Genomic DNA, 16452 nt, shown 5'->3' on the forward strand with positions numbered 1-16452 from the left:
ACAGATTGTTCATCGATATGACAAGAGACTTATGGAGGATTTTGTCTCTGGAAAATCTTGACGGATTGTCTGTGAGGTCACCATGAACTATTCATCTACGTAAAGAAGCTATGCACTAAGTGATTCCATGGACACGAAGTGCTTGTGCGGTTCTTGCATGTGCATGTAGCCTTGTGGGGGTGTTTCAAGTGTGCCATAGAATGTATCTATCATGGCACATTGTGCCATTCTATCCTATCTCAATATTTTGGATATTTAGGTGATTTCAAAGCCGTGAACTATCTATATTGGTATGTAGTTATCAAAAGAAAGATTGTGGTCGAGATTCAACTAACTAAAAATCATAGAACAAGAAAGTACGTTGGTCTTGGGATTGGATTGCCTCCTTGATCCTCGATCTTACCTCCTCCTTGAAATATCCTTCTTGAACTAACCCCCTTGTGCAAGGTATATTAACCTCTCCTAGCTCAATCCCAAGCAACCGGGATGGTTGTTGTCGTTCTTAGGGTCTTCTTAGCTTCCTTGATCTCCCCTTCCTTCCTTCTCCTTGTTTGTTGGAGTATTCTAGCTGCATTCTTGCTCAAGAACTAGAGAGTGAAGGTGGGGGCGGGGTGAGAATGTGTGTGTCATGAGAGACAAGAGAGGAAGAGAGGGAAGAGTGACTTCCTAGTGTTGTGGTTGTGGTGGAACTATGCCAAATAGACTTACAGGTGGGGGCCAAGGCAAGGGAGAGCTGGACAACTCAAAATCCATGCATGGATGTGCTCCTGATGGATTGTCAATCGGGTGATGACGTATTGTCTGTCATTGCTTGATTGCGTCAACCTAGGCAAGTGCTGGTGGATGGTGCGTTAGTGGTGGGCGAACTATCTATTCGAACACATTAGAGCCTAGTATGTGTTTTTTTTGCTAAACTAGTTTTCCAAAATACGAACTTTGATGATTATTATACTCATTATACTAATGCTAAACACAAATGCAATGCTGGGTCAACAATGTCTCTTGCCAATGATGTTGTGTTTTGTATGGTGAGCAAGTATTCTTTCCTGATGATCTGGTTTCTTTTTTTAAGCATATGTCTCTTGCGTGGTGTTTTCACTATGAGCAAGTTTTGTTTCCTGATTATCTAGTAAGTTTTTCTAAGCATATGTCTCCTGCATGGTGTTTTAATTATGAGCAAGTGTTATTTCCTGATGATTTGGTTAGTTATTTTGAGCTTATGTTCATGGATTGACGTATTTTAATAATCAGCTATGACCTAGTATGTTGTCCATGTTTGTTGCCAAACTGGAGCATTCTCCAACAAGGAGACTGCTCATGATCAGATAGTGGGATCCAGAGGTGCATGCTACAAGACATGCAAGTGTTAGATGATCTCCACCAATTGGCCCAACGGCCAATTGGGCCCTTGGATCCGCACCCTGATCGGGGGCAACCAACTGTTCCATGATTGGTGGGCCCTCGTTGCACAGCGCCATAAAAAGGGAGGTGGGGGCTGGGGCCCAAGGCACGAGGTTCACCTAAGCCACCAGATGCCCCACATACAATCCCTAAACCCTAACTGATCTAAGAGGGGGTGCTGCCAGTGACAGGAAGACCACCACCGGAAACTGTTGCCACCATGATAGCGCGTTCACCGTTGGTCCTCACTGTGCCATCGTCAAGCAACCCCATGGCCAGCTCGTCTTGCATGAAGGCGGCCGATGGTTTGCACCTCCTCAACCCCTATCTCTCTCACTCTATCAGTTAATCCCGTACTAGTACATGTTCTAGGATTTACACTTCATCAAATGTCAATTTTGTATGCTAGATCTATGGCTAGTGATCCTGTAATATTCTATCAATGGTATCGGTCACCTAACTAGGCGTAGATCTAGCTTATCGGGGTAGAAAACTGAGTAGCAGCAATTAGAAGGAGGCGAGAGATCCGATTCGGATCTAAGCAGAGGGTTCATCGAACCCTAAATCCAAATCAGGTGAAGAAAAGAGGAAGAAAGGGTCTTGGTTTTGAAAAGGAACTCGAACCCTAACCCTAACCCGCGTAGGCAGCTCAGGGAAGAAGAACAGTACTCAAACCCTAACCCTAACTCGACCTAACCCTAACCCTAAACCCCAATCGAACAAGATCCAAGAAGAATAGAGCAAGATCACTCAGAGAGAAGAAGGGGAAAGGGGAAGGGCTTGGGAGATGGCTTACCTCGCCACTGCACCGCACTGCTATCTCATCGGCGTGCGAGAAGAAGGCCGAGCCGCTGCTGCTCGTCGTGCTTGCGCGAGCTCTAGCCAGGGCACCGTGGCTAGGCTGCTCGATGGTGGCGCGCTCACCCACTGGGTAGCGTGCGTGCCGACGAGGGGGCCAGCGACGGCGCCATCACCTCTCGGCTCTCATTCGGTGGCTGCTGCTCGCTGCGCTGAGAGTGGAATGGGAGGGAGACAGAATGAACCTAGGGTTTGGGTGAGAGGCGCCGCGCGCCATTTTTGTTCCACCGAGGAGCGCACTCAACCATCGATCTGAGATGGACAGTGCAGAACGAATGGGCCAAGTTTTGGCCTAGGCGGGTGCGAGCGGCAGGCCGCTTTCTCGGCCCAGGCCTAGGTTGCGGCCTAGGAGGGAGCTGCGGGCGCGTGCAAGACGCAGGGCTAGGCCATTTTGCTGTTTGGGCCGAGTAAACAGTGATGCTTTGAGCCTTTTTTTCATTTTCTAAATTCCAGAGAATTTATTCTTTTCCTGGTATTTGATTAATGGCTCAAATAAAATTAGTAAATAGAATTTTCCTATGGGTAAAATTCATCAATTAAGCTTGAGTTTTCCGCTGCAACGATCAGTTTATCCTCTGATTAATTTTTGAACCAACAGAAAAATTTTAATTGGAGTAGTCATATTTGCTTAAGTTAAATTATCGTATTGTTATTTTCTGACCAACGTTGATGATAACAATATTATAACGTTTATTCATAAGTTTTCCATGCATTAATTATATTTTTACCCAAAGGTGATGTAGAATTAGTGTATAAGAATGTTGTATGTTTTAATTTTGACCAACGTTAAATTAAAGCATGTAATTATGATGTCATATTTTCTCACTATCTCTGACGGTGTTTTTCAGGACTCAACCCAATGGCTTTTATCTCACACATACCGCCTCTTGAAGGGGGCAACTACAGAGTATGGTGAGAGAAGTATGAAGTAGCACTTGCGCTGTCTGAAAATGACCTAACGCTTACCTCCCCGTGTCCGACTAAGCTAGTGGATCCAGTGAGGGAAGATAATGAGACTGGTGCTGACTTCACTGCTCGATAGTGAGATCATGCAAAAGTGCGGATGAAGTATGACCTCGAACGCAAGAAATGAGACATTTCAAACTGCTAGTGCTTGATGGTGGATAAGTCCATAATTTCAGATGCAATAAGAGGGTCTATCCTAGATTGTGACACCACCACAGAGTATCTTAAGAAGGTGGAGAGTCAGTTCACTAGCTCTTCAAAGGCTTATTCCAGTACTTTGATCAAGAAATTGTTCAATGAGAAATATATTGGTGGTGGTATCAGAGAGCACATACTGAAGAGAGCAACATAGCTTTGAAGCTAAAGCCAATGGATTTGGGGCTCAAGGATGAGTTCCTGATTTATTTGTTTTTTGCTTCCTTGCCAAAGGAATATGAAACTTTTGTTGTTAATTACAACATGCAGCCCGATAAGTGGGATATAGAGAAGCTCATCGCAATGTGTGTTCAAGAAGAGAAGAGGCTAAAATCCTTACAGGGTGACTCTGCTAACCTTGTGAAGGACAAGAAGAAGAAGAACTTCAATAAGAATGTCAAACCTCAAGGGAAAGCACCTCAGAATGACCACCATCAGAAGAACAACAATGCTCAAGTTGAGAAGGATTAGTGTATATAGTGCAAGAAGCATGGACATTACTAGAGGGACTGTCCAGACTTCCTGAAGAGCATTCTGAAGAGAGGTGAGGATTTCATTACATTCATAGATGAATCCTTGTATTTAAGTTATGCAAAATCTACTTGGTGGATTGATTCAGGTGCAACTGTTCATGTTGCAAATTCATTACAGGGATTCCATACGATGAGAACCATGCAAAGAGGAGAAAGAAGGATTAAAGTAGCAAATGGAGTTGAAACTAAAGTTGAAGCCATTGGAGATCTCTCTCTGGAATTAGTTGATGGTTTTAGACTATAGCTTTCAGATATCCTTTATGTACCCTCTTTGCATAGAAACTTGATAAGTGTCTCATGACTAGATGATGATGGATATGATTGCCATTTTGGTAATGGCAAATGTCGGATTATGATTAATAATAAGTGTGTTGATCTTGCCATCTGACAAGACAAGCTTTATTTATTATCACTTTCTGAGAATGTGAATGATGTGAGCACTGAGAATGACAATGTTTCCTCATCTATGAATGCAACAAATAAATAGAAGAGAGTGCATGATGTATCTTCAAAATTATGGCACTGTCATTTAGGCCATATTTTGAGGGGGGAGAATAGAGCGATTGATTAAGAAATCAATTCTTCCGCCTTTAGAATTTTTAGATTTAGAACAATGCATAGATTGCATAAAAGGAAAGTACGTTAAGAAAATAAAGAAAGATGCCAAATGAAGCATAGGAATTTTAGAAATAGTTCATATAGACATCTGTGGTCCTTTTCCTATGAAGATTTTGGATGGTTATGATTCATTTATAACATTCACATATGATTATTCTTGTTTTGGTTATATTTATCCAATTAAGGAGAGATTGGAAGCATTGGATAAATTTAAGATATTTAAGGATAAAGTAGAAAATCAGCACAACTTAAAGATTAAGGTAGTAAGGTCCGACCATGGGGGAGAGTACTATGGTCAACACACCCCATATGGCCAAGTTCCTAGACCCTTTGCAAGGTTCTTACAAAAAATGGCATAGTAGCCCAGTATTCTACACCGGGTGAGCCTCAGCAGAATAGAGTAGCTGAAAGATGTAACTGTACCTTAATAGATATGGTGAGAAGCATGATAAGTTACTCTTCTTTATCGATAAGTTTATGGATGGAGGCATTAAAAACTCCACTCATATTCTTAATCAAGTGCCAAGCAAGTCAGTGCCCAAAACATTGTATGAGTTGTGGATAAGAAAGAAACCCTCACTTAACTATTTACGTGTGTGGGTTGTCCAGCTGAGGCAAAAGTTTTTAACCCAAACATAGAGAAGCTAGACTCCAAGACAGCCAGTTGCCATTTCATTGGCTATCTAGAAAATTCAAAAGGTTATCGCTTCTACTATCCTGACAGACAAACAAAGTTTGTAGAAACAAGATATGCTGTCTTCTTAGAGGATAATGTGATCAGGGGGAGCATGGTAGCGCGAGAAATTAGTTTTGAAGAGAAGCAGGTATATGTGCCCACTCCTATGGTTCAGGACCCATTCTTCACGCTACCTATTGTTGTTGTACCAATAGTGCAAGACACTATAGTAACAGCACATGTTGTTAGTTCTCCTGTGGCAACAATGAATGAACATGAGGAACATATCCTTTAGGATCCCCTAGAACCCGTTGTCACACATGAGGGAGAGCAACAACAGCATCATATAGAACAAGTGTCATCTAACAAGTCCCCTAGAAGGTCTCAAAGAGTCAGGAGATCAGCCATTCCTGATGACTATGAAGTTTATGAATGTGAGGAATTTCAAATAGAGGGTGATCCCACCTCATTTGAAGAAGCCATGAGAAGCGTTCACTCATCCAAGTGGCTTGAAGCCATGGATGATAAAATGATATCAATGAAAACCAACGGTGTTTGAAACTTAGAAACAATTCCTAAAGGAGCCAAGACAGTAGGCTATAAATGGGTCTACAAAACTAAACATGACTCAAAAGGGAATATAGAAAGGTTTAAAGCATGACTTGTGGCGAAAGGTTTCACACAAAGAGAAGGCATAGATTACAATGAGACATTTTCTCTAGTCTCATGTAAGGATTCTTTTAGAATCATAATGGTTCTTGTAGCACATTATGATTTAGAATTACATCAGATGGATGTAAAGACGACGTTCCTAAATGGGGATCTAGAGGAAAATGTTTACATGGCACAACCGAAAGGTTTTGTCGTGGAAGGAAAAGAACATATGGGATGCCGCCTGAAGAAAACTATTTACGTATTAAAACAAGCTTTAAGACAGTGGTATTTGAAGTTTGATAGTACAATAAGAAAGTTTGGGTTTCAAGAAAATGTAGAGGACAATTGCGTTTATGCAAAGTTCAAGAATGTGAAATACATTTTCCTAGTCTTGTATGTGGATGACATTTTGCTCGCTAGCAGTGATGTTAATCTACTACTAGAAATAAAGAAGTTCTTGTCCTCAAAGTTTGATATGAAGGATCTCAGTGAAGCTTCATTCGTCCTAGGAATAGAGATTCACCGAGATAGAGAAAAGGGGGTTTTAGGATTATCACAAAAGGCATACATAGAAAAAGTTCTAAATAAATACAATATGCGTAATTGTAAGTCTTCACCTGCTCCCATAGTCAAGGGCGACAGATATGGGGAATTTCAATGTCTCAGGAACTAATATGAGATCGATCAAATGAAAGTGGTTCCATATAGTTCAACTGTCGGAAGTTTACAGTATGCTCAAGTGTGTACTCGCCCTGACTTAGCATTTGTTACCGGGTTACTTGGTAGGTATCAGAGTAATTTAGGAATAGAACACTGGAAATTAGTAAAGAAAGTTTTATGTTACCTCCAAGGTACGAAGGGTCTCATGCTAACATACAGAAGATCTAATTCTCTGCACATAGAGGGGTATATCGATTTTGATTATGCGGGAGATGACAGAAAGTCTATGTCAGGATATATATTCACTCTCACAGGAGGAGTTATATCGTGGAAAAGCTCAAAGCAAACCATCACTACATCGTCCACAATGTATGTCGAGTTTGTAGCATGTTATGAGGCCACAGGGTAGGTGAATTGGCTGAAGAAATTCATGCTCGGGTTGAAAGTAGTAGACGACATACATGAACCACTCAAGTTATACTGCGATAATAATCCAACAGTATATTATGCTCACAATAATAAGTCAAGTGGTGCTACCAAACACAGTAACATAAAGTATTATGTTGTGAAAGACAAAGTCCGGGATCATATAAGTAGTCTTGAGCATATAAGAACAAAAAAGATGCTCGTGGATCTGCTTACAAAAGGCTTACCACCCAGCGTGTTCAGAGAACACTTAGCCGGCATGGGTTTAAGGGAAAACCTATGATTCCTAGATAATAAGGGCCTAGTTGAGAATCTATTTCAAAATAGAGAGATGCATTGTAGCTGTTTAATCTAATGGCAACTAACCGTGATGATGAGACACGCTCCATGCACTGATCTATGATGGAATGGCAACGAGATAAAGTAAGCAAGTTGAGTTTAAGTCATAAGGTGAGATCAAGGGGGAGAATATTAGATAATCTCCACCAATTGGTCCAACGGCCAATTGTGCCCTTGGATCCATGCCATGATCGGAGGCGCCCAACTGTTCCATGGTTGGTGCCCCCCATCGCACAACACCATAAAAAGGAAGGTGGGGGTCGGGGCATAAGGCACGAGGTTCACCTGAGCCACTAGACTCCCCACCTACAGTCCCTAAACCCTAACCGATCTAAGAGGGGGTGCTGCCAGCGACGGGAAGACCACCATCGGACACCGCAACCTCTGCACCACCGCCACCGCAACAGCGCCTTCACCGTCGGTCTTCACCGCGCCACCGTCAAGCAACCCCATGGCCAGCTCGTCTTCCACGAAGGCGGCCGATGGTTTGCACCTCCTCAACCCCTATCTCTCTCTCACTTTATCTGTTAATCCCATACTAGTACATGTTCTAGGGTTTACACTTCATCAAATATCAGTTTTGTATGCTAGATCTATGACTAGTGATCCTGTAATATTCTATCAGCACATCCATAGGGATAAATGTAACACCTCTGGTGTTTTAAACACTAAAATATGCCATGTCATCATATGCATTGCACATCATCCTTGTGTTAGTGAAAACTTTTATATGCATTCACTAAAACAAGTTTACTTTTATGATTATATGTGTTGAATTGTATGGGATGAATCAAGTTCATAACTTGAGTGTTAAGTTGGAATTTCCAAAGCCCTAATTTCCAGCATTTAAATTCTACCCTGGAAAACCTAATTCAAAATCTAAGCACATTTTGGGGTTGAGCCTAAAAGGAAAAGTGTAGAGCTTGTTAATGTGTACAAAGTTGGTTTTTAGAGTTTTCGAAGTTGTTATATAAAATTTGAAGTAATTTGAAAGGGGATAAATTCTTAAAGTGTCCCCTTTTGATTTCAAACTTGCATTTTCAAATCTAGATAGAATTTGGGTATGGTTATTAAAGCAAAGTTGTAGAACTTTGAATTTGGAGCAACTTTTATTTTTGGAGATTTTTTAGTTTCCATACAAATTTGAGAGTAATTTGAGAAATGAAGCGTGTGGCAATTTGGTAATTTGCTTGAACAGTGCAAGCAGGCAGCTCTCGCCGCCGGCCAGCTTCCACCGGCTTCCATGTGCGTTCGCAAGCGCCACCTCCTGCTTCGACGTGTCCACATTGCCATAACGTGTCGAGTGCACCTTCTCCCGTAGCCCTCCGCTCGCCTGATAACTCTGGAGCGCCGTCTAGTCGCTCTCTCCCTTCCCTCTGTTTTCCATCAGCACCGCCCAGCTCCGACGAGCTTGCATCGGAGTCACAGAGCTCTCCCAGCCTCAGCCGAGCATGTCACCATGATCACCATCACCTAGCACCTCCATATGACCCACTTGCGTAGCTTCGTTCCCTCTGGTTTGCCCGGCGCAACCTCGTCTTCTCTAACTTCGGCGAGGAGCCACCGTGATCCATTCCACCGTGGATAGGGAGTTCGGGTGGGCTTCTTGCTTCATCCTTTGTTGTTTCTTGATCTTCATTCTCTCATGATGTTCAAGAGCTTCATCATTGATCAGTTGGTCAATTACTTTCCTCAGAACGGAGCTTTGCCGTGAGTTCGCACCGCCGCTGTCGTCTCCAACGCCGACGACCTAGCTCCGCTTCGACTTAGCCGTCGTTCTCACGCGCATCAGCTTCATGGTGAGCCACTAATCATGCATGTGTGCTCTATTTTACTTCTACCATGCCGTAGCCATGGGACCGCGGGTCGCCGGCGAATTTTGCTCCGCCGTGCTGCTGCGCGCGTCATTGCTTGCGTTAAGGATTTCGGTTGGCTCAATTAACTGCTCGGTTAGGTCCGTTAGGAGGTGCTGAGTATGCGCAGAGACTTTTGTTTTGCCAGCGAGGCCGTAGTTCGCCGTCGCCATCTTGGCGGGACACTGCCGTGCCGCCATCGTCGCCAGCGAGGTCACTACAGCCGCCTAGATGCTCAACCAGTACCCTCAATTGAAGCGTAGCGCTAAGGGGGTCATGTTGGTGCAATCCTTACCATCGGAAACCTCACCATCGACGAGTAGTCACCGGTCAGAGGGTCTCGCCGCTGTGGTCAGCGCGGGCTGACTGATGGGGTCACCCTGTCAGTGGCTGTTTTAATGAAAATGAATCTCTCTATTTTGTAGAAATGGTTAAATAGTGCTGTGATTTGTTTATTTTGTGTAGAAATAAATAGAGCTCCAAAAATTATAAAAATTTTTGTGTGACCTCTCTGAGATGTTAACTATTTAGGAAAAATATTAAATATTACTTTTCAGTACATGTTGAATATGATAAAAATTGCTCAAGTTAATTAATAAATGGGATTCCATGATTTTTCTAGGCTTAAATAATTATCCAAAAATTATGAAAATTGTTTTTCCACTTAGTTATCATGTGATGAGTCTTCATGGTTTGTAATAATAATCGTACTTGGTTTGTGAAACAACTGTTTTGTAACTAAGTTATTGTAAGACTTCCGCTATTTTACTCTGATGTAAATTAATGAATAAACTATTATAATACTGCAATGACTCTGTAATGGATCCTGCTCGGAAGAAATCGTGGATCATTTGGGTTTCCCGAGGACACCCGATAGGCTTCTTAAGTTACTGAGAGCATATGCATAGTCATCAGAAGTCATTGGACAATGACAGATGCATGTGGGCCCTATAATTTAGGAGGTTCTACCACAGACTGGTATCAGAGCGACCATTACAAAGTTTTTTGTAGTATTGTTTTACAAAAACTTCAAAATGATTTGGGGCAAATAAATTTAACCTATTAATTTGGTACAAATTGCTTCCAACTTATATTAATTCATTCTCACAATTCCTTGTTTGATTAATAAGGCTTTATATGGTGGAGTGGTAATCTAATTATGCCCTATATAACAAGAACTATTGTTTATGTACCTTATGAGCTTTGATGCTTAAGTTTCGTAAGGACGATTCATGCATCATGATTAATCTACTTGTTAATTACTTTCCCTCTTAGTTTGGGTTGAGTAGTATAAGTCCCATTCTTACTACTCTTTAGACTTTTCTCAGATTGTCTTACTATTATTAAATCTTGCTTTCTACAGTATGGTTCGTACTAAGGTAACGCCCCGTAAGTCCGTTGGACCTAGAGGAGTTCCTCGTCACCAGCTTTCCCCTAGGAGTGATGGTGCTAGCAATAGCAGCTTGAGGCCTAATCCCCAGGCTAAGGTACAGAGGCTTTCAGCAGAGTTAGCATAGGCTACTAGAGATAGGGATGATTTGGGTTTCCCAAGGACACCCGATAGGCTTCTTAAGTTACCGGGAACATATGCATAGTCATCAGAAGTCATTGGACAATGACAGGTGCATGTGGGCCCTATAATTTAGGAGGTTCTGGCACAATAAACTTTTGCTACCTTTTATAGATCTCCAAATTAAAAATGAAAATGCCAAGCTAGATAATGGAAACGGTGATCCTGATCTTCCGTCAGGTGGTGGTAACTATCGTTGTGGCAGAGAATGACACATCGATCTGGCTTCAGATCGAAAGATCGAACCCTACAATCTTAGCACCACAGCTCCTCTGGTTATCAACTGAGTCTTGGACTAGGTTGACCTCACCGAGAAGGCTAATCCCTACCTATGCAACGAAGAACACAAGCAAGAACAAGAAAGAATACAACCAAATTGCAGATGAATGATTAATCTCTCAAAGTTGGGGTCTCACAAACCGATGAACGGCGAAACTGTACTTGACAGAATAATCTAAGCAAAACCCAAACCCTAATGGAGGGGCGGTGGCTGTTTAAGAATATTCTAGGGTCGTGCAAGACCCCAGAACATGCCCCTAATCGGCCCAAACTCGATACATGGTCCAATGGGCCAAAAGACGGTGTCGCAGCACCCTGGTAGATTCTGGACGCTAACTTGTGACCATGATTCCCGTTGATTCCAAATAGTTTTTGACATGAAACCACTTGGATTGTCTTCCTTATCAAATTAGCTTTCCATCCATATGTGGATCATCGAAAACGGAGTCCGGATGCGTCCTAGGTGACCAGTTTAAGGCAGACTGGTCCTGGAGGCCGAGGCAGACTCGAAATCATGTTGGACCGGGCCTCCGGTTCCTGTTTGACATCCTTGCTGGTCATCTTCGCCTCCACCACGTCCTCTAAGTCCTTCATGACCCTCTCCAATGTTCCTAAGCAAGATAACATCATTAGGTAGTGTCTATTCTCAAAAGTATAAAAAGAATCGCTTAAGAACGAGCTCACCTCTAAATTGAGTTGACGCATTCGAGCCCGGGTCATTGGACCTTGCATGATGGTTGGAGGATCAGTGGGTACTTCCGAAGGAGTGATATCCTCATCATCCTCCCCCTCTTGAAATGGAGTCGTCCTTGACTCAAGCTCATCTTCTTCTCCCAAATAAGGTTTCAAATCTGCAACGTTAAAAGGTGGGACTAACCCCGAACTCAGGTGGCAACTCAAGTTTGTAGGCATTATCATTTATTTTCTCAATTATCTTATAAGGACCAGCTGCTCTTGGCATTAATTTAGACTTACGTAGCTCAGGAAATCTATGTTTTCTCAAATGTAACCAAACCAAATCACTCAGTTCAAATTTAATCTCTTTTCTACCTTTACTACCAGCAATTCTATACTTTTCATTCATTCTTTCAATATTTGCTTTAGTTGTTTCGTGCAACTTATGAATAAAATCAGCATGCTCTTTAGCATCACTATGTATTCTCTCAGTGGTAGGTAAAGGCAAAAGATCAATAGGAGCACGTGGGTTAAAACCATACACTACCTAAAAAGGACTTACCTGGGTGGTGGAATGTTCTGCCCTGTTATATGCAAACTCCACATGCGGCAAACACTCTTCCCACATCTTCAAATTGTGCTTCAAAATTGCTCTCAACATGGTAGACAATGTTCGATTCACAACCTCAGTTTGCCCATCAGTTTGGGGATGACATGTTGTAGAAAACAGCAGCTTTGTCCCCAATTTATTCCACAACGTGCGCAAAAAATAACTCAAGAATTTTGCGTCGCGATCTGAAACAATAGCAGAAGGCATACCATGCAAGCGAACGATTTCTTGAAAGAAAAGGTCAGCAATATGAACAACATCATCGCTCTTATGACAAGGAATAAAATATGCCATCTTAGAAAAACGATCAACCACCACAAAAATACTATCCCTCCCCCTCTTAGTCCTTGGCAAACCCAACACAAAATCCATAGATATATCAGCCCAAGGAGTAGAAGGAACAGGAAGAGGCATATACAAACCATGTGGGTTCAACCGCAACTTAGCTTTTTGACATGTGGCACACCGAGCCACGTACCGCTCTACATCTTGTCTTATCCTTGGCCAAAAGAAGTGTGTGGACAACACCTCCTCCGTCTTCTTAGCACCAAAATGTTCCATCAATCTGCCTCCATGTACCTCCTGCAACAACAAAAGATGAACGGAACTAACTGGAATGCATAGGCGGTTAGCTCTAAACAAAAACCTATCATTGATCATAAACTTATTCCATGAACGTCCCTCTCTATAATTAAGCAACATGTCCTTAAAATTAGGATCAACATATTGTTCTTTTGTTGATTGAAGACCAAAAATCCGACAATCAAGTTGGGACATCAATGTATATCTTCTAGACAAAGCATCAGCAATCACATTATCCTTCCCTTTCTTGTGTTTGATAATATAAGGAAAAGATTCAATAAATTCAACCCATTTAGCACGCCTACGATTTAGATTATTTTGAGAACGAAGATACTTACACGATTCATGATCAGAATGAATAACAAATTCTTTAGGCCACAAATAATGATGCCACGTCTCTAAAGAACGAACAAGTGCATACAATTCCTTATCATACATGGAATAATTAAGAACAGAGCCATGCAATTTTTCACTAAAGTAAGCAATGGGTTTACCATCTTGCATCAAAACACCTCTAATGCCAACTCCACTAGCATCACATTCTAGCTCAAAAGTCTTATCAAAGTTTGGAAGTTACAGCAATGGTGCATGTGTAAGCTTGTCCTTCAAAGTGTCAAAGGACTTCTGTTGTGCCTTTCCCCAATGAAACACCACCCCTTTCTTCATCAACTCATGCAATGGGGCAGCAATGGTGCTAAAATCTTTGATGAAATGACGGTAGAATCCTGCAAGACCAAGAAAACTCCTCACCTGTGTGACGGTTTGGGGAATCGGCCAGCTCTTTATGGCTTCAATTTTCATCTCATCCACCTCAATTCCCTATGGAGTTACAACATAGCCAAGAAAAGAAACTCGATCCGTGCAAAAGATGCACTTCTCAAGGTTACCAAATAAACGTGCATCTCGTAAAGCATTAAAAACAGCACGTAAGTGATCCATATGTTCATCAAAAGACTTGCTGTAAATTAATATATCATCAAAGTAAACTACCACAAAATGACCAATAAAAGCACTTAAAACCTCATTCATTAAGCGCATGAAAGTGCTAGGTGCATTTGTCAAACCAAAAGGCATAACTAACCACTCATACAACTTGAATTTGGTTTTAAACGCAGTTTTCCATTCATCTCCAAGTTTCATTCTAATATGGTGGTAGCCACTTCGCAAGTCAATCTTAGTGAAAATTATAGAACCACACAACTCATCAAGCATGTTGTCTAGCCTAGGAATAGGATGATGATACCGAACAGTAATATTATTGATGGCTCTACAATCAACACACATACGCCAAGTTCCATCTTTCTTAGGAACCAAAAGTATAGGAACAGCACAAGGACTAAGGCTTTTACGTACATGCCTATGGTCCAAAAGGTCTTGGACTTGTCACTGAATTTCCTTAGTCTCTTCGGGATTGGTTCGATAGGTAGCACGATTGGGCAAGGTTGCTCCCGGAATCAAATCAATTTGATGCTCTATTCCTCTCATAGGTGGCAACCCCGAGGGTATCTCAGCTGGAAAAATGTCCTCATACTCCTACAAAAGGTTAGTGACAGCAGGAGGCACCGAGCTAACAATATCATCAAGCAAAAACATAGCTCGTTTGCATACCAAAGCATAGCAAATATCATCATCAGAAATTTCAGCAAAGTCACATTTTGTTGCAAGCATAACACCACCCTTCAATTTAATTCCCTTAGCCTTAGAAATAGATGTAGACTTATCATTTTTAGGTGGGAAAATAGAATTAGCAACTTGCTGATTTTCAGATTGAACATCATTCAGACTAGCAGTGCATTCTCTATCAGCTTGTACAATTTGAGAAGGTGTTAAAGGTACCAAAGTAATTTTCTTTCCTTTATGCACAAAAGTGTATTTATTACTTCTACCATGGTGTGTAGCATCATTATCATGTTTCCAAGGACAACCCAATAAAAGTGAACAAGCTTGCATAGGTACCACATCACAATCAACAGAATCAGCATAAGAACCAATGGAAAATGAAACTCTACAAGTTTGTGTTACCTTTGCTTTACCAGAATCATTTAGCCACTGAATATGGTATGGACGTGGGTGTGGGCGTGTGGTCAAGCCAAGCTTCTTGACCAAATTAGAACTCACCAAATTGTTGTAGCTACCTCTATCAATAATGACACGTGCTCGATGGTTGCTGATGACAAAGAAAATCTAGAACAAGTTATGGCGTTTTAGCTTCTCAGGTTGCTGGACTTGTGAGCTGAGCACCCGTTGTACAATGATGCTCCTATAGGATGTCGTGGACTCGTCACCAAGGACTTCGCCATTCTCTTCATCTACATCTTGGTCTTCTTCATCCTCAATGTTAGAGGTGCTGATGTAACCATCCTCTGTAGCAATATATGCCTGCTGACTTGGGCAGTCCTTCTACACATGGCCAATGCCATGGCAGCGGTGGCACTGAATGACCAAAGTGTGTCCCGTCGATGCAATGGATGAGGCACTCTTGATAGGCACCTACAAAGAATTTTTACCTGAATCTGAAGGTCATGTGGGAGGTGCCTTAGGTGTAGCTGAAACTCTAGAGGTTGTTGGTTGCTTGCTCGCTGGTGGAGGCGCTCGAAAAGTGGCTGGCTTGGTCAGCCCCGAAGATGGTGCCAAGCATGGCGTGTATGTGGTGGTGCTGACCTTGCTCTTGCTCTGCTGTTCACGCCCTTATAATTCTTTTTCTACAAGCATAACAAACTGAAACAACTGGTTGACAATGTTAAATTCTTTATAATCAACAATGTCCTGAATCTCACGCCTCAAACCCGGCTAAAAATGACAAATGGCATCTTCGTTTCCCTCCACAACACTACAGCGCATCAATCCCTTTTGGAGCTCACCATAGTAATCCTGTATAGATTTATCTCCTTATTCTAAATGCATCAATTTCTTACGCAAGTCTCTATGATAAGAAGGAGAAACAAAGCGATCACGCATAGCTACCTTAAGTTCTTCCCATGTACCAGGTAAAGCATCCTGTGCAGCTAGCCCATTCCACCAAATAATGGCAAAATTCTTAAACTCACTAGTAGCTTGTCGAACTCTATGATGCTCAGGCACAAGGTGGGCGCTAAACTTTTGTTCTACTGTCATCTCCCAATCAAGATATCCCTCAACATCATAATGACCCAAAAAAGATGGTATTGTAAACTTAATCTTAGCATAAGGATCATCGGGTACACGGTGATTATTACCTTGATGGTGGTGGACACCACCCATACCTGTCGTGTTGCGGCGAAGACGTCGTCATAATCTTGCTTGTCGGAAGGCTGCTCGATCTATGTTCCCCACGACATCATGCACCGTGTCTTCTAGCAAGAGACTATCGATGTTGCTACCGGAGACGTCATTGTTGTTGACCGCCACCAAAGTTTCCAACTTAGTAACCTTGTCGGTTAGCGTGGAAATTCATTTGTCCAATCTCTCCATGCTGTTGCCAATATTGAGTTTAATGAATGCATCAATGACGGCCTTCTTGACGGCCTCATTCATCCTTTTTTGGACATCCTCTATAATAGCTTGAAGTTGCTCTTGGC

This window comes from Miscanthus floridulus, chromosome 15, assembly GCF_019320115.1.
Source record: "Miscanthus floridulus cultivar M001 chromosome 15, ASM1932011v1, whole genome shotgun sequence".
NCBI lineage: Eukaryota > Viridiplantae > Streptophyta > Magnoliopsida > Poales > Poaceae > Miscanthus > Miscanthus floridulus.